Here is a 26,351-nt window from a genome sequence, read left to right on the forward strand (position 1 = left end):
TGTAACTAAATACTTAGGCACTTTCAAAGATCTTATTTTTTAAATGAATGGATCATCTGAATTTGTTTCAAGCCATTAAGTCCACGCTATGAATATAGCACCAAGTGAGAAACGGTATTCTGTACACACATTAGAAAGGAAAAATAAATGTGTTTTTAAAATAAAATTGCATACTTTTAGCTTTCTAATGTTAATAACGAGTTCTCCATTACTGACAAATAGCCGTACAAATTTCTGTTTAGAAATGGAGGCCCAATGGCAGATGTAAGTGACTGTTTGGATACCTCACAGTTAATTATCTTCAGGGGTAGCACATTATTTCTCTTGAGAAAAGAGTTCTGAAACAGGTCAATCCTCAGCAGGCACCTGGGCATTATGGGGGTACCAGAGTGTCACTCTATCACTGAAAAATGTCCTAGGAATATCTGAACACCAGGGGAGAGAGATTTATTTTCTAATGTGACTTTAAAAAAATTCCTCTTCTGAAGCTTCCCGATCCTCCTATATCATCATCCCAATGACATGACCAGTTGTCATTTTATTTTCTGTCTACGTAACCTCATGCACAGCTAGGAAATAATGATTTAGGACTTGAAATTCAAAACATAATGGTGTTCCTGTTTTTCATTCCTCATTTTACTCAACACCCCTGCAGAGTTGATGCAAGTACCGAGCTCCCTTTGAAGTCAGCTTGCATCATCTTTGATGGAGTATAAAGCAATAGGAGATACTGACTGCAGTTTTGAGCATCTCAATTCCCATCTCAGATGATGTCCACACATTTGTCATTAAATGCATGGCTTGAGTAAATCCTTGGAAGAATTGCCAAGCAGTTAAAATTGGCAGGTATAGGCTATATATTTCCACGATAAAAGAATAGAAAAGAAAAATGTTAACCTGTTTTTAAAGCATTTTATCTCATATTCCACTTAGGTTATTCTTCCTGTGAGCGATTTTGTAACATATTCTTTTTACTTGGTTCACTTTTTCTAATACTTTTCCTGCTTTGCAAAGTTATGTTATATGTGTGTGTGTGTGTGTATATATATATATATATATATATATATATATATATATCCAAAACATTTGAGATCTTGAAGGATGACGTTCTTCTTTGTTTATGTAATGGTAAAATAAAATGGTATCTGTGGATGAACACTGGGAGTTTTGGCTTTTTAATACACTTTTTAATACACTTTGCTCTCAGCAATAATTATATACCATAGAGTGAAGATGAGAATAATTTGGAGGTAAAAGAAAAGCAAGGCATTTGATTGTGAACATTTTCTGCATTTGTGGTAGGCAGTAGTACTGATCACCAATCTCTTGTTCTCATCTTCTATGGGTCCCACAGGAAAATTGTACTCTTTGTCCCCTTGATGGTGGGTTTTAGCCATGTGAAATTCTTTGTCCAATAAAATATGAGCAGGGGGGCTAGGTGAAGCCTTTGATTACTTGCACTCTTTTCTTGGTCTTCTGCAGAGATGAGTGTGGAAATTACGTGTGCCACGAGATCAAAGCACACTGTGACAACAAGTAAACGTGTGGAATACAGGTGCTGTAGAAAGTGACCCAAGAGGCTGCAGTGGACTTGCCTGATTAAAAATTTAATTTTGGTTATGTTAAACTATTGAGATTTTACTGCTGTTTGTTACCACTGCATAACCTAGCCTATCCTGCCTGACATATATATATATATATACTTTTTTATATAGGTGATCTTGGAATAACATGGGTTTGGATGGCGTGGGTCCATTTATACTCAACTTTTTTCACTATATATGTACTATAGTACTACACAATTCATGGTTGATTGAATCCTTAGATGTGGAACCACAGATATGGAGGTCCTACAGTAAAGCTTCACAGGGATTTTTGACTGTGTGGTGGGTCGGCAACCGTAACCCACACAGCTTTCAAGGGTTCAACTGTATATATAAATTTTTTTGTGTATACACACACACACATATATACACAAGATTTTAAAGAAAATACATTTAGTAATTATAACAATTCAAAATAAAAGATACCAAAATTCTGTCTGTGAAATCACACAATACTTTTGTGATTCCCATTGGCCTCAGTGGAATATGCTATAGATAGCTCTGCAGTAAACGTTTTCAAGCCTTCTTTCTTTAGGCACTGAACATTCTACTCTTATTAAGATAATCATATTAATTTCTCTTGCCTTATACCCTTCTGAAATTGGAATCATCAAAATCAGTATATTGTTAATAATAATTTAGAATACATTTCTATTGTTGGGGAAAAAAAAGATTTCAAAGCAGCGAGTCAGCAGTTAACAACTTCATAGGAGTTAAAAGAGCAGAGTTTATTGTAGAGGATGTGTAGTTGGTCTGGGTGGTTGGATCATGGGTTAGAAGGCGGCCAGGAACAGAGAGGAGGATTGTGGCAGAAAATACGTATGGATAATTCGTTCCTGTGTTGCCTTACATCTATATATCACAACAAGATATTACATTCCATTAAATTTTACAACATTTCCATTAAAAACACAATCTGAATCCTAAGAGGAAAATACTGACTACCAGAAACATAAGATTCTCAGAGGACTTAGCAAACTGTATGCTAAATTGCAGACAGACATGTTAGTTACCTTTGAATCAGTAATTTAAATCTTTCCCCTTATTTTTCCATTGAATTTTCAGTAGGTCACTCTCAAGTCAAAATTTAATTTTATGTGGTTGAAGTGGTAGAGCCAAAATGAAATTGCATGCTATAGGGGGAAAAATTTAACGTACTTTTAATAGCCCCTTTGAAAGATACTTTAAAGACATGACTTACTCTCATAGCATGTTGACTATCTGAAGAATGAATTATTATATCCTTGTCAAATTTTAAATAGCATGCTGTTAAAAATATTAGTCACACAGGGGGCTGTTTGACAGTAATGTCACAGAAAAGCTCTGGTCTATATGAACAGACAGAGTCTGCAACTTAATATTATAGTTCCATGGAGCTCTGCTTTCCGCAGGGATCCACAGAGACGTGAGGGTGGGAAATCGTTTCAGCTTTACTTGGAACATTGGCGGAACTCGCCAACTGATGTTGAGGAGGCCTTGTGTTTCCTCTCTGCCCGTCCTTCTCCAGCAGAACTTAGTGGAGAGCCTAAAAGAAATGATAAAGCTATCATTTCAAGTGGGAAGAGTTTCTTTCTTTTTAAAAAAAAATACATCCAAGAAATATGAGTTGAGATCTAGACTAGAGGTTGTAAAGAAAATGATCCAAAGAATTTCTTTTAAAAGGCAGGGTTTTTTTGTTTTGTTTTGTTTTGTTTTTTTTAAGCCTAAAAATATAAGATTAGAAACTGTCTTGGATGAGTCCAACTGTGATTAAAAAAATAAATCTTTTATAGTTCAGTCAAGAATTGTTCCCCTTTTTGTTCTTTGACTTTTCCTTGCAGGGAAAGGGGCAATCTTTACCTAATCAGAGCAAAGCAAGAATCACTGAGGCAGCGGAAGCATCATGCAGGTGAAGGTCAGGCCAATTTTCCCCAAGTAATGCTGTTTTATCACTCACCCAACAAAGATTGGGGCCTTTTTTTCCTTGATCCTTTTGTGCTTTCCCCTATTACTTTAACAGATCTGAACAAACCAGAGATTCTTCATCCAAAAGTTCCATTTAGCTCCATTTATTTCAAATCCCCCCAATTTCACATCTCAGTGTTACGGCAGCTTATGGGTAATATAAAATCCATGCATCAGGCAGGAAGGCAAAGGTACCTAAAAACAGAATTGACACAGGACACTGATTGTTTTCATCGGTCTTTTGCCCTTCGGCACTGGGCTTCACGTCAGCCCTGTTATTACACCCACCTTTTAGTTTCAAGGGTTTCTGTCTTCTGTGTGTCTACTACACATGAATGTTGTTGATGAAATATTGAGTTACAAACTGAATGATGTTATTCTTGGCAACTTGGATAAAGAGCGTTTTGAGAAGCCAAGACTATAAAACAAATACTCACCCTAGGGATGTGTGGCATCCTAAACAAATGTATTCAGTTGCCTCTGATTAACTGCTACAAAGCTGTAACACTCCAGGTCACAATGCTACTCTTGTAACCCATTTACTCTTGGGAGTAGATCTGGTGTTGCCACAATGGGATATCAACAGGAGGAAATGGGAAAAGTGACATTTTGCAAGATAAAGTTAAGAATTATTTTAATAATTAAAAAAAATCATCCTTTTTTAAAAGTATAGCATTTTGATTTATAAGCAGCACTAAGGCACTGCTTCTTAATCCTGGCAGCTTTGACTCAGTTTTCCTGTATCTGAGGAACTCTAAATTATCCTGGCTTGCTTAGCCTGCCCTCTCTCCACCTTTCTCCTTTCATTGATCTTTTTTATCTCACATCTTTACTTGCCAATTATTTCTCTCTCCTTTTTCCCTTTCTTCCTTCTCCAGAGCCCAGGTGAGGGGATGGCTGCTTTCAGATGGAGGGATCCATCTGGATACTTTTTCCCTCTCAAAGTGGTTTAAAGTAGGTTTTTAAAGCTAAAAATTTCAAAGCTTCATGAACATACTGAAAATGTTATTTTGAGAACACTGTAATGACTCTCTAAATGCTAGTCATTTGAGTTCTTTAGAGATGAGTATATTAGGGTCTCTGAAAGGGTCAATATTCATATTTAATCATAAACACTTTGTATCATTATAAAAGATCCAGAATTATTTGCAGGTATTTTATTAGCAAGTCAGTTCATATTACTATCTTGAAAGAAAAAAAATTTTAAATATCACCAGTTTTTCCTTTATTTTAGAATATACTTTCTATCACCCATTTTGAATCAATGAACTTTCACAATATGTATATCTTCATCCCATTCTCCAGAGTTCCATTTATCTTCAAGTGGAACAATTTCAAACAACATTTTAAAAAGAATTATTATTAGAATTCAGTGACTTCCAGTTCTATCACAAATATGGCTAAAATAAAAATGCTTATCTGGTAGCTTTTTATTTGATTCACAAAGCAGTTTTCAGAAACCAGTAATGTATGATTCCCTGTCTGGCACAGTAAACAACAGAGCATTTTTTATCTCTCAGTTGATGTTTGTATGCTCAGTTAACCAGCCATTGTATGCTGTCTTTTCTAAGGGTTGTAGAAATTTAAATACAGTAAATGCTCTATGACACGTCTGCTGTTGTGAAGTTAATTCTTTTCCTCGAGGAGAAGATCAGTTAGCAATTACTTCAGGGCAGTCCATACAGGCCATCTTAGTTGGCCATTAATTAAGCAATAAGATATGACAGGCAATGTATTTCTGGGCCATTTAACATACCTCTTGAGAGATTTTTTTTAAAGCAAGAGGCTAAAGGTCAAGTGACTTTAACTACTTGAGAAGTTCACTGCCAAAAATTTTCTATTACTACAAGGACATTTAAATGAAAATTATTGATACTAAGACAAACACAGGGAGTTTCTAGTGTATAGTTAGGAAATCAAGCCAAAACAATAAAAAAAAAAAAAGGCTAATGGGTATACTGTACATTGTACTACAGTTTGTCATATCGTATCTCATTTAATTTTCCCAATGACCTTGTGAGGTGCCTCTTATCCCCATTATACAGTTGAGGCCTGTGAGGCTCTGGCTAAAGTGTTTTGCACTATGATTTAGAATTCTGAAATTAAATATTATTGGATTCCAAGCTCTTGATTTAGCTGACTTAAAGCATTGTTCTCCCCTACCCAGACCCTAACTTCTTTTGATGAAAGCAAAGATCTTTTGAGAAAAAATGGCTGTCCCATGGACTACTAGAAAACCAATTCTCCAAACTTCATGACTCCTTTTTTAGTGAGTTTTGCAAAAATTAATAACAGAGTTTATTAAGTAAACCATTAATTAATCCCATGAATCAAAGAATAAATATAATAGCAGACATGTTAGATAAGCCATCTGGAAGACACTTTTTGGGTTTCACTGGACAATACTAAGATTTGTCTGGAAAATGCCCCACCATGCTGAGGTCCTTTCTTGATAACATTGTCTTATTTATGCACCTTATTCCATCTCCCTTGGTCCAGGCACTCGTCCTCATTTGGCTCCTAGACGCTGTGCTCAACCCCACTCTTGTTGTATGTATGGACACACTCTATTAGTTTCTTATTGTGACAGAAACATGGTCAATTCTCTCTTCGAATTAATGGGTTAATTTTTCCTAAGTTACCCCTGACCCCTCACTCAGCACTTGGTATGCTTCAGACTTAACCTCTCAATTCTACCCATCTTTTTTGAGTTTTCATACTCTACTGATTCCCATCTTTCCCTGCTTATTGTTTTCACTAGAGATACCCTGATAAGCAACACCTAATTTCATTTTATATTCCAAGTGCTTATCACAGTATCTGATATATATTATATGCTCAATAAATAGTTGTTTTATTTGCTAAATTGATGTATGAATAATTTTATGGATCCAAAATTTCAAACATTTCAAACATTAACTAAATATTAACCAGCAGAGAATATTCTGTAATATCTAATTTAATTTTTTATCATGGCATTTTTTAGCTTCCCAAACTCACTTTCACTTTTAATATGCCCAGAGAATTACCTAGATTTTTATCTTTGTCTTCATTGAAACAGTTTTTAATGTCAGCTTCTGTGACACACCACTCACCTTGTTTTAATTCTGTCTAATGACTTCATTCATCCACTTACTCAATATCTATGGAGGATCGACTATACTTCATCTTTTTTCATGTTATCAAGACTACAGTTTTAGCAGAACTCAATAGCTTTATATTGAGTTAAAATTGTTTCCAGATTCTCACCCTACATTATTCCTCAGTCTTAATTTTCCAAAATTGTACAGTTTTATTTTGTGTGTCTGGGTACATGTGCACACATGTGTATTTCTGGATGTATTCCAGGTGAGAATTTGTTGAGTCAGTTATTATGCAAGCGACATTTTAAACCAAAAGAATGCCCTTTGGTCACTCTTTTGGTCAAACATAGAAGAAATTCATAGGTATGGTTTTCTGTTGTCTCCATTGGCTAAAATCAAAGGAAACCCTTGTACATTTTATCATTTAAATCTAGGTGAGTTCAATCAAAGAGTAATTGGGACTCCCTCAAGTTTTTGAGAGGGGATTTTGATTTGAAATGTTGAAGGGGATAGTTGTTTTCATAGGACATGGATTTGTGAGGATGTGTGTAATCCTAGAGGATCTGGCAGCCTTCTCGTGGGGCTGAGAGGGTTGTCTGTCTGAGGGAGGAACCAAGCTAAAGAGAAGAAGACCTAAGAGGCGGAGAGAAGAGAGTGATTTCTGATGTCATTCTTCAAACTTCTGGATATTATTCTATCCTTGCTGATGTTCCCAGGGTGAGTGATATAAATTACTACAAATATGTTGAACCTAGATGAAGTGTAGCTTTCCAAATATAAATTTATCGTTGAAATAGGCTTCTAAGTTTCTTCAGAGTTCTTTCATAAGGTGGATTAGACAGAATGTTTACCACAAGCCTTCCGTGGTTTCACTGTTAAGGAAGACTTGCAGCAGTCAAATTATGGTGTCACATAAAAATTTACTCAACAAAGTCTTCTTGTAGAAATCTCAGACAAAATAGGTCTTTATGGTGAACTGTTTGAGTGCTACTTCCTGTTTAAATGAAGTTCCATGGAGACCGTGCATTTTGAGGTCCAATATTGAGACCAAACTTCAAGGTGTGTTTTGTTCATCTTTTCTAGGCATCTGAGGTCTGCACAAATATTAAGCTTTTATCCTTAGAATGCTTTTTCAGACTATTGCCAGGAAGACCTGATCTGCTATATTACTGTAGATGGCTGTCTCTAATACACCAATAGTTATTAAAGGCTCAAATCATGGGTTCTTAGATTCCCCCCCAATTTTTCCTCTTTTTTCATTTGTAAAAGGCTTCTATAAGAATTACTGTGCATGCACAAAAAGGGCCCATTTAGAAAATAGTTTGTGAATCCCCATTTTGTACAGTAATGGTCCATATAACTGTATTAAGTCACTTCCTTTAATAGGGAGAGTGCCTTTTTAGTTTGTGAGAAATATGCCCCTGCTGAGGCTTGAACCAGGTACCCTTGGATCTAAAAGCATTTGCTTTACTCTTCAGATAAAGTGAAATCTTCTTAAAAGGGGGTCGGGGGGGTGGTGGGTGTTCTCTTTGACTTTGGAGCCATGTCTTTGGCAATTTTATTTTTCTTTCTGAGTTGCTTTCTTGGTCTCTTCTCTTCCTCCTTTGTTTTATCTGTTCTAGGTTCTTTTATCATTTCCTTATTTGGCTGGTGTTGGCTTTTAAAAATATGAATATGAACTTCTGCATCTAAGACCAGTATTTAATATCTAATAATGACCATTTGCTGAGCTAAATCATCTGTAAATGCCAGGTCCCAAACCTGGGCTAGAGAATCTCTAATATTCTCCCACCTGGAAGAGTTCATGAGTCTAAGTTATTTGTGTCAAGTTAAAAGTGGAAATATTTTTTTCCATGGAAGAAAAATGATCATGTGGTAGTTTGAATTGGATAGTTTCTGTGAATTGCTTCGTGGTAGCCATTTTGCCAATAAGACTTCTAGAATACTCTTCTTAAAAATATATTGGGAGATCAGCTCAGTGCTTTGTGACCACCTAGAGGAGTGGGTTAGGGAGGGTGGGAGGGAGACGCAAGAGGGAGGAGATATGGGGATATATGTACACATATAGCTGATTCACTTTGTTATACAGCAGAAACTAACACAACATTGTAAAGCAATTATACTCCAATAAAGATGTTAAAAAAATTTTTTAAAAATAAAGTGAGAAAAAACAAAAAAAACAAACACAAACTACATATATATATATATATATATATATATATATATATATATATATATAGTGGTAATTAAAGAAAAGTTTAATCTCATGTATCCCCTCAGATTCCCACTATATACCCACTAGGAAAATTCTAGTGCTTTTGAAATTCGTGATGCAACATGCCATCATTCTTTGCAAATCTCTTCATATTCAAAAAGGTTTAACAAGTGAATTATAGATACTTATGAGCTTTTATAGGTTGCACTTGTTTTATTCTCACAACTTGATTGTGTTCCAAATGTTTCCTAAGCAAAATAGCATGTGGAAATCTCTAATAAATGGGCTAGATTGGATGATAGGCTATAATACTACAGGAACCACAGTGACTTTCTTCCTCCTTTGTCAGGGCAGGGTTCCACTCAGATTACAGTAGCCACAGGAAACCAGGCTGTAGATCCTTAGTTGCCATTGTTTCATTAAACACATCTTAAATGTTCACAATATGCCAGGTGCTTTATGGAACATGTAAAGACTAGTTCTTGCATAGGAGAAAAAAAGTTAGTCCAAGGATGACATTGGACACATTGTAATTACTCCCACTGGAGCCATATATATATATATATATATATATATATATATATATATCAAAAAGTGTTTCTGGGTACAGGAAAGAGAATTTATCAAGACATGTTTTCTTTTTGTTGCAATGCCAGCCCTAATTCTTCACCCATAGCTCTCTCAGGCCAAGCTTGTAACAATTTAGATCTGAATTTGGTAATTCATTCAAGATCAGAATATGAAAAACATTGTTATTTAACAGGATCTTTGAAAGCCAGGAAAGCCTGTATGGATTCTTTCTTGGACAGTGAAATTGCAATCCAGCTCTAAGTTCCTGGAATCACCTTGTATTTGAAAGAAGTCACCAGCAACAGCTAAAACCTTGAGGTTCAAAGTGGACCTGAAATCAGGCTGGAGAGTCTTTGTATCAGAGAGCAACACCAGTTCTACACTAGATTGGGAGACAAAATCTAAAAATAAGTGCTTCTTAATTATCCATAGTCTCTTTAGTGGCAGATCCAGTTAACTATACAACACGTATATGAATGTCCAGCAAAGTGCTTGCAACGTAACATTTATTCAATAAATATTTGTGGAACAAAGGAAGTTCCAAGAACTGTAGTAAGAAAATATGAATCATGATCCCTGACCAGAAGAAAATGAAATTAATATTTGCAAACCAATTAGGCACCATGATAATTGAGAAGCGCTGGGCCTGAATTACTGTTTCCCTAACCTAGACTTTTATGCATTACAAAATATCAAAAATAGTTTTTCTTTCAGGGCCAATATTAAGCATTTTTTTAAGTTTTGGGGGCAATAAGAATGTACCACTGAACTCTTCCCAAAAGATTTCTCCCTTCTCAGGTGTTTTCTGGAAAAAAAATTTTTTTAAGGAGTTCACAATTTCAGTCATAGAGGTAAAGGGCTTAAATGCTTTGTTCTGCTAATTGGAAGAGTTAAGATAAAAAAGCTTTACTAGTTCCTTTCTTGTTTCTCTGGGTCAGGGATAGGAAGGCTCTGGATGCCTATAGGAAGAAACATAAATATCACTGAAATAATGCAAGAGTACAGAAAGGGTACATTAAATTTTAGACTTCTGCGTGAAAAAGTAAACATAAAAGTGTGTTCAGTCATTTCAAACAATCACGAGCACCATCTTCAGTTGAGAATTTTGGTCATTTTTATATAGTTGTATTTTCCTGTTCAGTAGTGTAAACGTCAAGAACACAGTTCTCTCCAGGCAGATTATTGCCTCCCCAAATTCGATTTAATGTAGTCAATACCTTTTCTTTCCACCTTCAATTCTTTATTAAAGAAGCAGGGCTTCCCTGGTGGCGCAGTGGTTGAGAATCTGACTGCTAATGCAGGGGACACGGGTTCGAGCCCTGGTCTGGGAGGATCCCACATGCCACGGAGCAACTAGGCCCGTGAGCCACAACTACTGAGCCTGCGCGTCTGGAGCCTGTGCTCCGCAACGAGAGAGGCCATGATAGTGAGAGGCCCGCGCACCGCGATGAAGAGTGGCCCCCTGCTTGCCACAACTAGAGAAAGCCCTCGCACAGAAACTCAGACCCAACACAGCAAAAATAAATAAATAAAAATAAATTAAAAAAAAAAAAAAAAAAAGCATAATTATCAACAAACATGTTTTATAGAAAGATAAGGAGAGATGAAATTGCAACTTAAAGTCTTGTGAATGATTACCTTCCACTGTATCTTCCTTTAATTAATTGCCCTGTCATCTCCTGCAGATAACTAGCACCTTGAAAGAGGGGGACTCCATAGGGTGCAACCAGAATAATATTCTGTCTCTCCTCTCCCTGCTTCCTCCACTCTCTGCCACCATTACCTTAATTATTCAAACCTCTTCTCCAGACTTGTTTTCTCTGCTGCTTGCGTGAAGTCTCAAGCATACCATAACTTTTTCTGGACATTCTTAGATAATAAGCCCCTTAGTCAATTTTGGTAGAAACAAGTTCTCATAGATACTATGAAAATGTCCCATCCAGGGTAATACTAAAAATTTACTGAATTTCACATAAAATCAAAGCGTCTCCCCTTTTCTATCATGGAACTGCTTTAGGTATCAGACAAAGGAGAGGAAGGGCGTGGTTGGCTTCATCTTTGTTCCTTATCCTTAAGGCCTCTATCCTGTATCTATTTCCCTTGCTGGACGAGGTTTCTAATCCTTCCACAGATGGAGTGAGGAAAAGGAGGCGTCAGAAACAGTACAGATCATATTTGATGACATTAATTTAATCTAATGATGTTATTCTTAGGCAGGACACCCCAGATTCCTAATTCTGATTCTTCCAGAGGGTGGTGTCTTTGTGGATATTTGGAGACTATCCTGCCAAGATCCTCCAATTTCAATGATCTCATATGGCAAGGTTTCTAGGTGGCTAGCTGCTCACAACTTCAATCCTCAGAGTGTACGAGGTCCTCTCCACATAAAGCATCACCGATGAGGCTCCATCACCAAGCCAGGAATCTCTTTTTGAAAGCTTTTTACAGACTGGCTTCTTCTAGCTTCTTCTCACATGGTCCACATTTGGTCCATGGGAAACATGCCTTTGCATGAAAATATAGTAGGTGATTGCAATAGAAGAGATGTTATACCAGATTGAGGAAACAGCATGGATATAGTGAAAATACTGGGGCATGATTTTAGTAAAATATTTTGGTTGTATATGATATATATGAAAAAGAAAAAACTGAAAAGGAAGACTTCAGCCAGACTCAGGAGAGTCATAAATGCCAGGATTAGAGAGATTGGAATTTATTCAGTAAGGAAAGTGTGTGAGGGAGGTTACTGAAATTGCAGGAAAAGAAAATTAAATAATTGGGATAATTATTTAGAAAGGTTAAATTAGTAGCAGAAAAAGTTAAAAACTAATAAACGGAATGCTTGAAAATGGAAAATAGAAAGTAAATGTGAATTTAAGACAATGACCCAATTAAGAAGCAATAAATTCCTGAATGAATGAGTATAGTGAGAAGAGAGAGAAATGAATGCAGAACTATGTCCATGGCGGAATGGATAGGACTTGCATACTGGTTGGACATTGGCATTGGAAAGGGAGAGTAGTCAGTATGACTTTAGGATTTATACTCTGAAGGTACAATGATCCAAAATAGGGAAAAAGTCTGTGTTCCAATACAAGAAATAAGTGATGATACAAAATCAAGTGTTATTTGATGCTCAGAGAGAGCAATCAGTGGCTGGAGCAGCTGAGAAAAGGCTTCGTCAGAAGCTTTGAAAGTTGAACAATAGCTCCTAGTAAAATTGTGAGATGGAATAGCAAATTAATGTGCAAATAAAAGACTAACCATTTCCAGTTTGTGTCTAGGTTTTCCTAATAAAAATATGTTACCAGAGATTACTCTGTTTTCAGTAGCTAAGGTAATCAAGAACAGGAAGAACTGAGGTTTAGATTCACTTGGGATGATATTTAAGGAAGCTAAGTCTTAGAAGAAAAATACTTTTTTGAATTTGGTTTATTTTTATTTTTCAACTTATTTTTCATTTAACAAACAGTAAATTCTCTATTTTTGGTGTACAGTCCTATGAGTACTGAGAAAATCATAAAGTCATGTAGCCACCACCTAAATCAAGACACACATTCACTCTAAAAATTTTTCTCTCACTGTCCCTTTGTAGTCAGCCCTTCCCCTTACATCTAACCCTCAGCAACCACAGGTCTGTTCTCTTTCCCTATAGTTTTGCCTTTTTCAGAAAGTTGTTGTGGTAGATACAATTTTAATATGGCATTCACTTCTGGTCATAAAAACTCCCATGATTATGCTACATTATATGGGTGGGTCAAATAATACACAAGCCCTTTAAAAGCAGAGAATTTCTGCCAGCTGGTAACAGAAAAGGAAACCAGAGATTTGAAGCAGGAGGGAGATTCAGGGCGACGTTGCCGGCTTGTTGATGAAGGGAGTCATGTGGAAAGGACCTAATTGTGAACTCTAGGAGCTGAGAGCAATCCCCAGCTGATGGGTAGCAGGGAAAACTAGCACAAGTGCTACAATGATAAGGAACTAAATTCTGCCAACACCTGAATGAACTTGGATGTTGCTTCTTCCCCAGAACCTCTAGGTAAGGGTACAGCCCTTGTTTTTGTGAGCTCCTAAGCAGTGAACTTCTGACCTATGAAAGTGTGAGCTAATTAGTGGACATTGTTTTAAGCTGCTGAATTTGTTTAATTCGTTATGCAGTAATAGAAGACAACTGTAGTCATATCAATGAAATTATAGAATATGTTGCCTTTGGGGACTTGCTTCTTTCACTCAACATAATGCATTGGAAATTCATTCATATCGTTATATGGATCACTGAGTAGTATTCCATTGAATGAATGTACCACAATTTGTTTATCCATTCACCACTTGGAAGACATTTACATTGTTTCTAGTTTTTGGAGATTAGAGAAAGGCTGCTCTAATCATTAGTATACAAGTTTTGGGTGAGAATGAGTTTTCATTTCTCTTGTAACAATCCAGGAGTGGGGTTTTGCATCACATCATAAGTACATGTTAAAACTGGTAAGAAACTGCTAAACTGTTTTCTACAGTGGTTGTACCATTTTACATTTGCACCAGCAATGTACGGGATTCCCAGTAGGTATTGTCAGTCTTATTTATTCTAGCCATGTGAATAGGTGTATGGCAGCGTATTGCTATTTAATTTGATTTTAAATACATTTGCGCAAATTATCATTTTTATAAAATTGTGATATAAACACATAAGCATATTTTAGCTTCTTTATTTGGAAATCGCATTTTGAAAATATCCCTTGGGTCAAGACCATCACATTTTTAGATAAGAGTTTTCCAGTGAGATATTAAGAAAGCAGATTTGGGCTGAGATTCATTCATTTATTCAACATTTACTGATATCAGATACTGGCTGTGTGCCAGGAATGATGCCAGGTGCCAGGGATAAAAGATGTGTAATATATGGCCCTACCCTCAAGAAGTCCATTCTCTGAGGAAACACACATGATGTGTACTTGTAATGTAGTCTGGTAGTGGTCATGATGAAGGTATGTGAATGCTGCTATGAGGTCACAGGTGAGGGAGCAGGCTAGTGATATGATGAGATATGACTCTAGGTGTGCAAGGCCTGAGACTGAAGACTTACCATCAGGGAATATTAGCAGTGAGGATTTACATAGAATAGACCACTGGTGTCCAATTGGAGTCACTTTGAACAACCTAACGACAGATGTTTTCTTTCAAATTCTTTCAGATTTTTGGAATACTTCCCAAATAACTGTGTGGGATATAAAATTAAGGGTAATATATGACATGATTTTGTAGATTCCCAATAGGAGAGATTCTCATTCTCACAGATTTCTTGGTAGAAGCACAAAAGTGGGTAGAACAAACATGCTTTGGAATGTTTTTGAGGGGCACCAATAAACACAGTAAACAGGATTTCTTGGCAGAATCTTTCTCATTTTGGTGCTGCCTCTGTTTTGAAGTTAGTCAATCATTTTTGTAGCACGAATATGTGTGTGTGTGTGTGTATGTTTGTGTGTGTGTGTATCAGTAAAACAGAGTTAGTTGGGAATAATTAGAAATAAGGCTTCATGTGAGGCAACTAACATGCTTTAAGTGGCTACTTCCGCTAGTGCTGTGATCTTTGAATCTCACATTCAAGAACAAATTACCTGTATTCTAACATGAATAGTACAGCACATGTTAAAAGCAATAAAAGGGACATTTGTAGTTCTATTTCCCATATCTGGGACCAGTGCATGTGTGGCAGGGCTATACATGTGAGAACACAAAATTGTGGCAAACAAATTAGGGATGGTATAAATAACTGAGTAAATAGAGTGTTAATCATTCAATCACTGTAAAAACATTCTCACACAATGCCCGAGCTCTAAAGCAAACATTAGGACATTGTGAGTTATACTTGATTTTAAATTTCAGAAGACTTTTCACTGAGGTAACATTTACTTTAGAGGTGTGTAATCTGGGCTCAGCAGGTTGTAATGCCTTTGATGTTCACCAAGTTTGTTTATGAACTGTGCTAGAGGTGGCAATCCAATAACTTCCATGAAAATTCAGAGACAAACACAGGACATCTTTTTTTTTTCTGTTCTGTTCATAATAGTGTCCTTACTGCCAGAATGTAACCAAGATCTCTTAGAAATGTAAACAAGATTGCCTCTGTGCGCCAAAGAGAATGTGATTAGTGCACCAATAGCAAAAGCCAGTGAATTTTATGTGATTTCAAAACGTACTATCAATCAATAATACAATGAGTGCAACATCCTGAGGCATTTTCAACGCTGCCTGAAGCCGTGCATAAGCACCGAATCTATGGGCTGTGAGTTATTTGTGCACACCAATGTATTTTCAAAGTATTGTGTGTTTTCTTTTGTTTGTTTTTGGCTTTTTGCAACCTATCAGCTTGAGCTAGGTTTTGTGAGAGCTTCTGAGACACCATATTGCAATTTTTGAGAGCTCTGCTTTTGATGGCTTGCAATAAACCACACAGGGTATTCCCACTGCGGGGGGGAGGAGTTGTAAACTGTCACACATATTACCATTTACATGATTTGGAGCTTGGGGGTCTCTTGTTTAGATTTTTAACTCCAGCTAATCACAGATTTTTCTGTTTTGAAAACAATGAGTTGAATGTAAACCAATGCAAAGAGGCACAATAAGGCAATTTCAACATGCTAATTAATTTCTATAAAAAACAGAAAGAAATTTCACATGCTCTGATTTTTTTTTCTTTTTTTTTTGAGGATGGCTCCAGAACATACACTTGACTTGCAGAATCAGTCAAAACCAGTTCTACTGATAAACATAGAGTTGATCTCTGTCTTTGTCTGAAGATGACATCCAGCCAGGTAGCACTGTGAAAATATATTAACACTCATCCAAAAGAGGTAATTAGGAAGTGTTAGATGAAAACACTAAAAAAATAAAAAAAATAAAATAAATCACAAACATCTACTACATACAGGAAAAGGATTTTCATTTTCATAAAACTATTAATTTAGAATGTTAAATGATAGACTCATCATCTCTGTTATGTCCAAAGCAGACAGAATATTGGCAGATCTCAAGCTTTTTCAATTTGTTTTTCCCTCTTTATAAAGACATTCTTCTTGAATTTTCTACAAATGCATCGATCTTGTCAGAATCACTTTCAAAGGGAAATGTGTACCTGAAGAGTAAATAAACCAGATGAATAATCCACTTGCTCATCTTGTAAAAGTAAATGTAACCTGTCTATAAATAAATATTTTATGAATTTTCATTAACAAAAGTAGAAATGTTCACTTATGGGCATTTTAAAAGAATCTGTCTAATTTCAAAAATTGTTATCCATATCCTTTTTTCAGTTTTACAAATGGACTACTTTATATGTTTAAATAAAATGTAAACCACCACTGTTGAGTGAGAAACCTTTAACTGTTCATTAGGTTAACAAATATTTATCAAGGACTACTCACTGCGACTACTCACTGCGACTCTTCCATTTGGAGCTACCATCATGTCTCCCCTGAATCATTGCACTAGGCTCTGAATAGATCTCTCTGCTTCTGCCCTTGTTTTCTTATTGTTAAGGAGCAGCCAGAATGATTCTGTTAAAGTATGAATCATCTTGTGGCTCTTCTTCTCTGTGCAAAATCTCCCAGTTATTTCCCATTTCACTAAAAGTAAAAGCTGAAATCATTTTATTGGCCTCAAAGACCCTAAATGATCTGTTCCCATCCTCTGTCCTTACTTTTCCTCTCTGACCACATCTTCCACCTCTTTCCCTCTTGCTTATGACCTTCTAGACCTTTAGCAAATTGAGCCATTCCTAGAGAGCATGAAGTGCATCCCAGCCTCAGGAAACTTGCATTTGCTGTTTCCTCTGGCTGGAGCACCCTTCCCCAGCCAGCTGTTAAGATTCACTTTCTTCAGGTTTTGACTCAAATGTTACCTTCTCATTGAGGATTTCCTTGCCTATTTTTAGATTGCTACACTTCTCTACTCCCTCTACAATCATAGATCGTGTCTGCCTTTCCTCGCTTGATTTTTTTCCCACCTTGACACTTACCGCTATCTACTAGACTACATATTTTACTTAGTAAAATCTTTTTTATTGTCAGTCTCTCCCACTGGAATCTAAACTCCATGAGGGCAGTGAGTTTTGTCATTTTGTTTACTTCCTGATTCCTAACATCTGGCACGATACCTGACACAATGTATACTACTCTAGGGCAGGCACTGTGGTAAGTGCTGGAATCCAGGAGTGAACAAGTAGACAAGTTCTGCTCTCACGACATGACCTGTCTAATGAGGAAAACAGATAACAAACAAGTCAGCAGGTAAATATGAGAGCATCAGATTAGAGATAAATGCTATGAAGTATAACATGTCAAGGAAACATGATAAAGTGAGCAGTGGCCATGGGTGGTGGGCACTTATACTTGGGTGGTAAGAAAAAGCATTCCTAAGAAGTAACATTTGAGCTGAGGCCTGAAGAACAAGAAGCAGTACAAAGAGAGCTGTGTCAAAGGCTATATGGTCTAACATCTGAGAGAACAGAATTTTATATTTAATAACATTTATTAATCAGCAAGGGTTTATTTCTCAAATGTGGCTAGTTGGTGTGCTGGTTTCAAAGGAATTTAAGATATGGTGCTTGCTATAAAGTTACTTTTTATATACTTGGGAACCAATGTTCACTCATATGAAGCAACAGATATTAAAAGATGGAATTTCTAAAAGGAGACACAGCTATGAATGTGGGCTGTAATGATCATCACTAGAGAACGTGGAAAGTGAAGACTGAAAACCTTCTGAGCAAAGGTGAGAATGAGTTTTGTGTGTAAAAAAGTAAGGAGGAGGGCTTCCCTGGTGGCGCAGTGGTTGAGAGTCCGCCTGCCGATGCAGGGGACACGGGTTCGTGCCCCGGTCTGGGAGGATCCCACATGCCGCGGAGCGGCTGGGCCCGTGAGCCATGGCCGCTGAGCCTGCGCGTCCGGAGCCTGTGCTCCGCAACGGGAGAGGCCACAACAGTGAGAGGCCCCTGTACTGCAAAAAAAAAAAAAAAGTAAGGAGGAAATGTGTTTTACTGCTGTTGAGGTTTTGTAGTAGAGAGAGGGACTCTCAGCGTTTATAGAAAGGGCGCACTTGCCTTGGACGCTAACCAAATGTTTAGGAAATCATTTTCTAGAAATCACAGGAGCCGTGCCCAGTTCTTGCACTTTACTCACACTTACACCCAGTTCATCAGTAAGACAGGGAAGCTCTGTTTCCAAAATATATCCCAAATCATCCACCTTTCCAGCTACTACCTTATCCAATTTACTATCCTCTCTTGCCTGGACTATGGAGTTCCAATCCCTCTCTCCCTGTTTTCACTCTTGGACCCCTACATTCCTTTCTCCATGCAATGCATGTTCAAAACATGTCAGTCACTTCCTTTCAAACTTAGAATAGAATTCGATCTCCTTACCATGACCTACCCGTCCTGTATGACCTACCCTTGCCCACCAATCTTCTACGAGAACTCCCATATGCCTCAACATATGCTCCAGCCACACCTTCCTTATGTTCTCCATTCTCTGGAAATTATAGAGGGTTACCAGGCTTTAGTTACCTAGCTCTTGGTACGCTCTCTGTCTTAATATTTTTCACGCATCCTCACGGCTTTCTCCTTCTCACTCAGGATTCACCTTAATGTCAAGTCCCTGTGGAGGACCTTTCTGACCATCTTATCTAAAACACCATCCTCATTATACTCAGTAACATTACCCAGCTGCATTTTCTTCCTAGTTTTTAATCATTATGTGGAAATATTTTATGTATTTGTTTACCTGTTTATTATTTGTCTTTCTCTACCAGGATATAAGCTTTGTGAGAGCAGAGATTTTTGTTTGTGTTATTCCTCACCATGTCTCCAGAGCCTAAAAACTAATTTTTTTTAGGCCTTTCTGGAATGTAATGGTAGATAATGTTTAATTAAATGAATGAAAATAGGGAAAAGTTGAAACCTATTTATATGAAATTGGAAAGCATATGTCAGAGTAGCCTGTCAGGGAGATCTGGACTGAAAATAAAGAGGAATTGACAGTTGTGATATGCTTCATACAATAAATCAATGGGGCCCACTCACTGGCAAGAGACAGAGAATTGCAATGAAATCAAAGGCGAATACTTCAAAAATGATTCATTCTGTCATCATCAGTGGATGAATCAAAAATAATTTTTAGAAAGATTCCAGTGGCTAGATGAAATAGTTAATATGGGATATTAGTAATTAGCAAATGTTGCTCTGTGGTTGGGAATAATTCTTTGCACAAATTTGTGTTTTTGTTGTTATCCTGGCATATTTTTGCCATATTATTGTTGCTGTCACTATTGTGCATTTATTTGCAATTGTGGACCCATAATGAGGTGTGAACTACTCCCCTGGGGTAGATTAGGCACTTTTGGAAAGTTTGTGTCGTATCTTTGGAGCCATAAGAATACTACTGAGTAAACTGCTGCTCTGCCACACAGGCTTTCCTCATGATCCTCTGGCCTTAAAGAAGAATCTTAATGAATCTTTCAACTGTATTTCTTTTTCTTAGCTCCTTTCCATCAGAATACATTTTTAGCTATTACATTTCCTTACCTCTTTTATCTTGAACAGTTTTCCCGGAGAATTGACCCAGTTAACTTGTAACCACTTTTTACTCTTAAAAATTATTAAAGGGCTTCCCTGGTGGTGCAGTGGTTGAGAGTCCACCTGCCGATGCAGGGGACGCGGGTTCGTGCCCCGGTCCGGGAAGATCCCACGTGCCGCGGAGCGGCTGGGCCCGTGAGCCATGGCCGCTGAGCCTGCGCGTCCGGAGCCTGTGCTCCGCAACAGGAGAGGCCACAATAGTGAGAGGCCCGCGTACCGCAAAAAAAAAAAAAAAAAAAAATTAAAGACCCCAAAGAACTTTTGTTTACAGGGGTCTTATCTTTCAGTACTCACCGTATTAGAAAGGGGAACTGTGGTTGCAAGAGAATGAGATTGAAAAATTAAGTAATATTCGTATTAAATAGTATTGTTATGAAAATAGTTTTGACCTTGCAGACTCCTTGAAGGGGTGGCAGGGACCCCAAGGTCCCCAGATCACACTTGGAGAATCACTAGTAGATAATAATACGTAGCATTTATAAAGATATTGTCGATCTGCCGTTTGCTTCCTTGGGGAGAAAAAGGTATGTCTCAGTATTTCTATATCTAAAAATATTTCTTTATAGGGCTGGTGTCAGGATCGGATGTAATAATGAAAATAAATTTTTTCCCACAAGCATAAATTCTTATATGCACATAAGAACAAAGTTAAGAGTTATCATTAATAACTCATAAAAAACAGATTTTGAAAAATCTGACTTTTTCATTGACTTCTGAAGTTTTCTGCGTTCTAGCTTTGTAAACTATGATGATAATTTTTATTAAATCACACAGTGCCGTTTTGTTCGTCTCAAAGCATGAAATAGTTTGGCATATTTGCCAACAAATATATGAGTTTTTGCTCATAGTACTGTAGTTTATGCTTCATTCTCGTACTCAAGTTATAACATCAAAAATGCCAGGTTATGACTTCTTTATAATATACAGGATAGCATAGTTAACGCTAAATACACAATTGAAAGCGTATCAGTTTAATTGCATATTCTTTAAAGAAACTTTGAGGACAAAAGGAACTAATACTCCTATGAGTTATAATATCTAAAAATTTCATGGTGTTTCTAATTTACATTCATGGTGTTTCTAATTTACATACATGGTGTTTCTAATTTACATACATGGTGTTTCTAATTTACATTACTCTCTTCACATTCACGGTATCTTTTTGTCTCCACAATAATTCTGCGAGATTACAAGTTATCTTCTGTATCTTCCTTTTATAAAGGAAAAATAAAATCGAGGCTTTGGGAGTTTATTAGTTTTCTATGGCTGCTGTAACAAATTACCACAGACTTAGTGACTTAACGCAAATTTATTATTTTACAGTTCTGTAGTTCGGAAGGTCATCGCCATTGGCTTAAAATCAAGGTATCGGCAGAGCTGCATTCTTTCCTGGAGGCTTTAGAGGAAAATCCATCTCCTTGCCTTTTCCAGCTTTTAGAGACTGCACACATTCTTTATCTCATGTCCCTTTCCTCCATCTTCAAAACGATCAACATTGGGCCAAGTGCTTCTCATACTGCCATCTCTCTGGGTCTATTTTCTGATTCTCTCTTCTACTTTTAAAGACTTTTGTGATTACATTGCCCCCAGCCGGATAATCCAGGATAATCTTCCTATTTTAAGGTCATCTGATTAGCAAACAATTCCACTTGCACCCTTAATTCCCCTGTGCTACGTATCCTAATATACTCATAACTTCTAATGGTTATGGCATAGACATCTTTGAGGGAGAAGGGCATTATTCTGCCCACCCCAGGGAGAATAAGCATGTTTACTGAGCTAAGAAAGGTGAGGTTTGGACTTAGATCTGGCCCTCTGACTCCTTTGTCCTTTCAGGGAAAATTGTCTTTGCTCTTGAAGGTCTTACCGTGGGACGAAGGACAGCTAATACTGCTGGAGAAGGTCTGGTGGTGGAGAGATTTGGCACATGAGATCTTGAACATATCACGAGGCATCTGGGGCCTTTAAGGAGAGGCTGTAGAGGTAGAGTTTGATTGTATCTGTCTTCTTCTTGCTGTGCCTTTATTGATCTGTACTCTTCATCTTCCCTTTATTTCCTTAAATCATCATGACATGGACATGACATATAACCTAAACGTTAGGTTACATTTTTATTTTTAAATGCATTGTTATAGTACCTGTTGTCGATTGACGCTTCCCTTATTTTGTAAATTAAAAAAATCTAAAACAAATTGTGCTCTAATTCTGTAACCCAGTGTCTGTGTTAGACACATAAACTTTTGTTTGAGGTGTGTAAAATGATTTTTACTTCTGTGAGTCAGTGATTTTTGATAGAAAAAAGCCCAACTATTTACTTATTTCCTCCCTTTATTTGATACAACTATGTTATCTTGTAAATAGAACACATTAAATTATTTAGCATGAATCTACCTAGTCAATTAATTATATAGTTAGATTCTGGGGACATAGGACACATAAGTTTTGATAAGGGTGAAAGAGATATGAAAGAAGAGAGGAGAGGTCATGAGAACAGTGAGGATTCTGAAAAGACAAGTATTTTTGCTAGTGAGCAATTTGGGAAAATTACTTGATCTCTCTGTGCCATGGCTTCCTCAACTATAAAATGGGGATTATGAGAGAATCCTATTTTAGGTGTCATGAAAAATAATGAGTTAATTGATGTAAAGTACTTAGAACATTGCTTAGAGTTTTACATGTATTAAATTTACTTACTTTAATATGCAAAACTATTATAATTATTAGTGTTATTTTTATTAGGGAGATAGTCCTCGAAGAAGCACGTGAGTAAAAACGGTTAGGAGAAAACCCACTCTTTGCCTAAGTTACAAGTTTCTTTATGGCTGAACCTGTTTTGACATTTAGAGTCTTGAGATTTCTATATCTCTGTTAACATGAGAGAAATCCCTTCTAAATATTTCCTACTTTCTGTAAAAGGAATATACCTATACATATACAGATCTCTATCTCTCCTAAAATATAAAAGCTTCCACTCGAACCCAAAGTGTCCTGTAATCACAGAGTTTTTCTCCCCCTAACTCTTGGTGCCAAGTAGTTCCATCCAGAGGGTGACTCTTAACTGCCTTTGTATCCTCACCACATACCTTCTTCTCAGTGCCGTACAATCCTAGCTTTAACTGCTACCACACCAATATCAGTTCTTTTAACACCATCAGACCCTTCACAAATTGTACTACATTCAGAAACATTAGCAGAAACATTGGCAGAGGCATGTTCAGGAAGCCACAAAAATTTAGGTTAAAGCTTCCCAGGTTATTTAACCCAATTGGACTTCAATTCTCTTATCTCTAAAATGGGAATAATGGAGGATAAAGATTACTCAACATAGTATCTGTCACATAGTCTCTGTCAGTGAATGGTTTTTATAGTATAGGTCATTTTATGTGTATTTTGAAATAAGTGCATTGCTAAAAGTGTGGAAAATATTAGTTTCATTTTATACATCAAATGTGGAAAATAGTCAAAAATTGTGCAATTTTAAAGGGGCAGGTGGAGTTAGTTAATAATAAATTGTATTTGTGCCGTTGTCACATGGCAGCATCACTTTCAGACAAATTGAAAGACAAAATAGGCAATACCATTGGTCATGCTCTACCTGTATCAGAAATTTTCTGAGTAACTTTTTGATGATTGTAGTATTTAGTTTTTGAATTATCAATATTAAAATTTATTTTTAATACTATAACAACGTTGCTCGAGTTCTTAAGTCGTGATAACACTGTTGCTGAAAATATGAAAAACTTTGGAAAGATGTTTAGATGTGATAAAAACACTTTGACGAGGATCTAGAATCCCCACAATACTTGTGCTCTTAATTTTGGAGAGGATACTTGGAGTAGTTTCAGAAAAAGTGTTGAGCAAACTACAGTACTTTTTAAAAATTTTTATTGAAGTACAGTTGATTTACAATGTGTCAGTTTCAGGTGTACAGTAAAGTGATTCAGTTATACATATATATATATATATATATATATTCTTTTTAAAATTCTCTTCCATTATAGGTTATTACAAGATATTGAGTATAGTTCCCTGTGCTGTACAGTAGGTCCTTGTTGGTTATCTATTTTATATATAGTAGTGTGTATATTTTCATCCCAAACTCCTAATTTATCCCTCTCTCCCCTTCCCTTCTGGTAATCATAAATTTGTTTTCTAAGTCTGGGAGTCTATTTCTGTTTTGTAAATATGTTCATTTGTATCATTTTTTCAGATTCCACACGTAAGTGATATCATATGATATTTGTCTTTCTCTTTCATTTAATATGAAATGAAATATGATAGTCTCTAGGTCCACCTATGTTGCTGCAAATGGCATTATTTCATTCTTTTTTATGGCTGAGTAATATTCCATTGTTCATAAATATACATGTATTGGTATATACTGTATATTATATATATATATATATATCTCCATTCATCTGTCAATGGACATTTAGGTTGCTTCCATGTCTTGGCTATTGTAAATAGTGCTGCTATGAGCATTGGGGTGCGTGTATCTTTTCAAATTATGTTTTCCTCTGGTTATATGCCAAAGAGTGGGATTGCTGAGTCATATGGTAGCTCCATTTTTAGTTTTTTAAGGAATCTCCATACTGTTCTCCATAGTGACTGCATCAATTTACATTCCCACCAACAGTGTAGGAGGGTTCCTTTTTCTCCATGCTCTCTCCATCATTTATTATCTGAAAAATAAGGTACTTTTTGATTCACATACTTTATATAACTGGGCAAATAAAATTTTAAAAAAAAAGGAATAAAAAGAATGTGAGGCATGACATGACTGTGAGAAAAAAACAAGGTCAAGTGCCCCTAAGCCACATTGGCTGGAGATTTATGCATATCAACCTTTACACTTATTCCTGTGGGAAAGTTCATCTTAACTCATGTGTGCTTTGAATTATGTGAGGTCTTCAGGAACACATTTCTCTCATAATATTAGACCACCCTGCATCTTTAAGTTCAAGTCCTGTTTCAGTCACCGTGTGCTGGTGGAGTGTTTAAACAATTTGTTTAAATAAATACTCTTGTAAAGCTTGCATGTATAAACCAATGACCTATTTTCAAAAATATCTCTGATATGTCTTTCTTAATGAACAAAGAAATGTTTCCTGCACTGAAGAAGCACATTTCGCCCTCTGCAAGCTCAGGGATGGTCTTCGGCTCTATTCTCCTTGTCCAGCTGCAGGGAATTCCCTTACCTGTTGTTCAATGTCTGGCCTGTGTTAGAGATGCTGTTTTGGCAGAATCCAACAGCTTGTCTGCTACTCCTCAGGTATACATACATGACAGGTTAGGGTCTTTTGATGTCCAGCTCAGCCGTGACATTTGTGAGACTAGGGACACTTGTTTTTGAATATAACCTACTAGGGCCTCTTCCTACACCCCTCAATTCTCTATGCCCTTGACCCACAGATACCTCTACCACAGTTAGCAAACTCTGTTTAGTGCTTCCTAGAGACCCTGTGGATTAGAAAATATGTCCATGACATTACCATCCACTTGACAGCGCTTTGTGGTCCTCAGCATTGTGTGGCGGGTCTAGGATATCCTCTACTCTTGGTCCCCAAAGGTAGAGGGTTTGGGAGCTCTTGGTAGAGCTGAACAGGGGGCATCCACCTGAAGTTATAGACCTCCTCGGAGCCTGTACACAGATCATTTCTTCTGTCAGCACGTTGATTGATGAAGCCATTGCTCTGCCTAAAATACTTCTTGTGGATATACTTGCAGCAATGACGCAACAACAAACAAAATAAAACAAAGAAGACCAAAAAAGAAAACCCAGATAGTCTGAACCGTAATTTGTTCTCACTTTGAAAATGAGCTACTGCAACTCTTGAAAAGTTGGAAATGATGAATATTCCAAATGGAAGTTATTTCTGCCAAATGTTACAGACATAATGTGTGAGAAAGGTTTTCTCAAATTGCTCAGTATATATTTCCTATACTCAAGGCTGTCAATCTAACTGTTTAAATAAATACCCCTTGGAGAGCTTATATGAATAAGAGCTTTATTATCTAAGCTGTTTATTTTATGAAGTTCATCTCTTTCTCAAGGCTTACTTCAAATATACACTTTCTCTCCTGCCACCAGGATTGTGAATCACGTTTATAGACATAAAAATGTAACACAGGTTTTGTTTAGTTCTACGTTTTAGTTTATCAGATCTATTTGAATCTACAATCTGCAAACTAATGAAAACTACAGAAATGTGAAAAATCATTTTTCTACTCAATTTTTATGTGCACTCTTAGAATTATATGTTTCTTCCTTATAACAACAAAGAAGCTATTTATCCTTAACAGTG

This window comes from Phocoena phocoena, chromosome 4, assembly GCF_963924675.1.
Source record: "Phocoena phocoena chromosome 4, mPhoPho1.1, whole genome shotgun sequence".
NCBI lineage: Eukaryota > Metazoa > Chordata > Mammalia > Artiodactyla > Phocoenidae > Phocoena > Phocoena phocoena.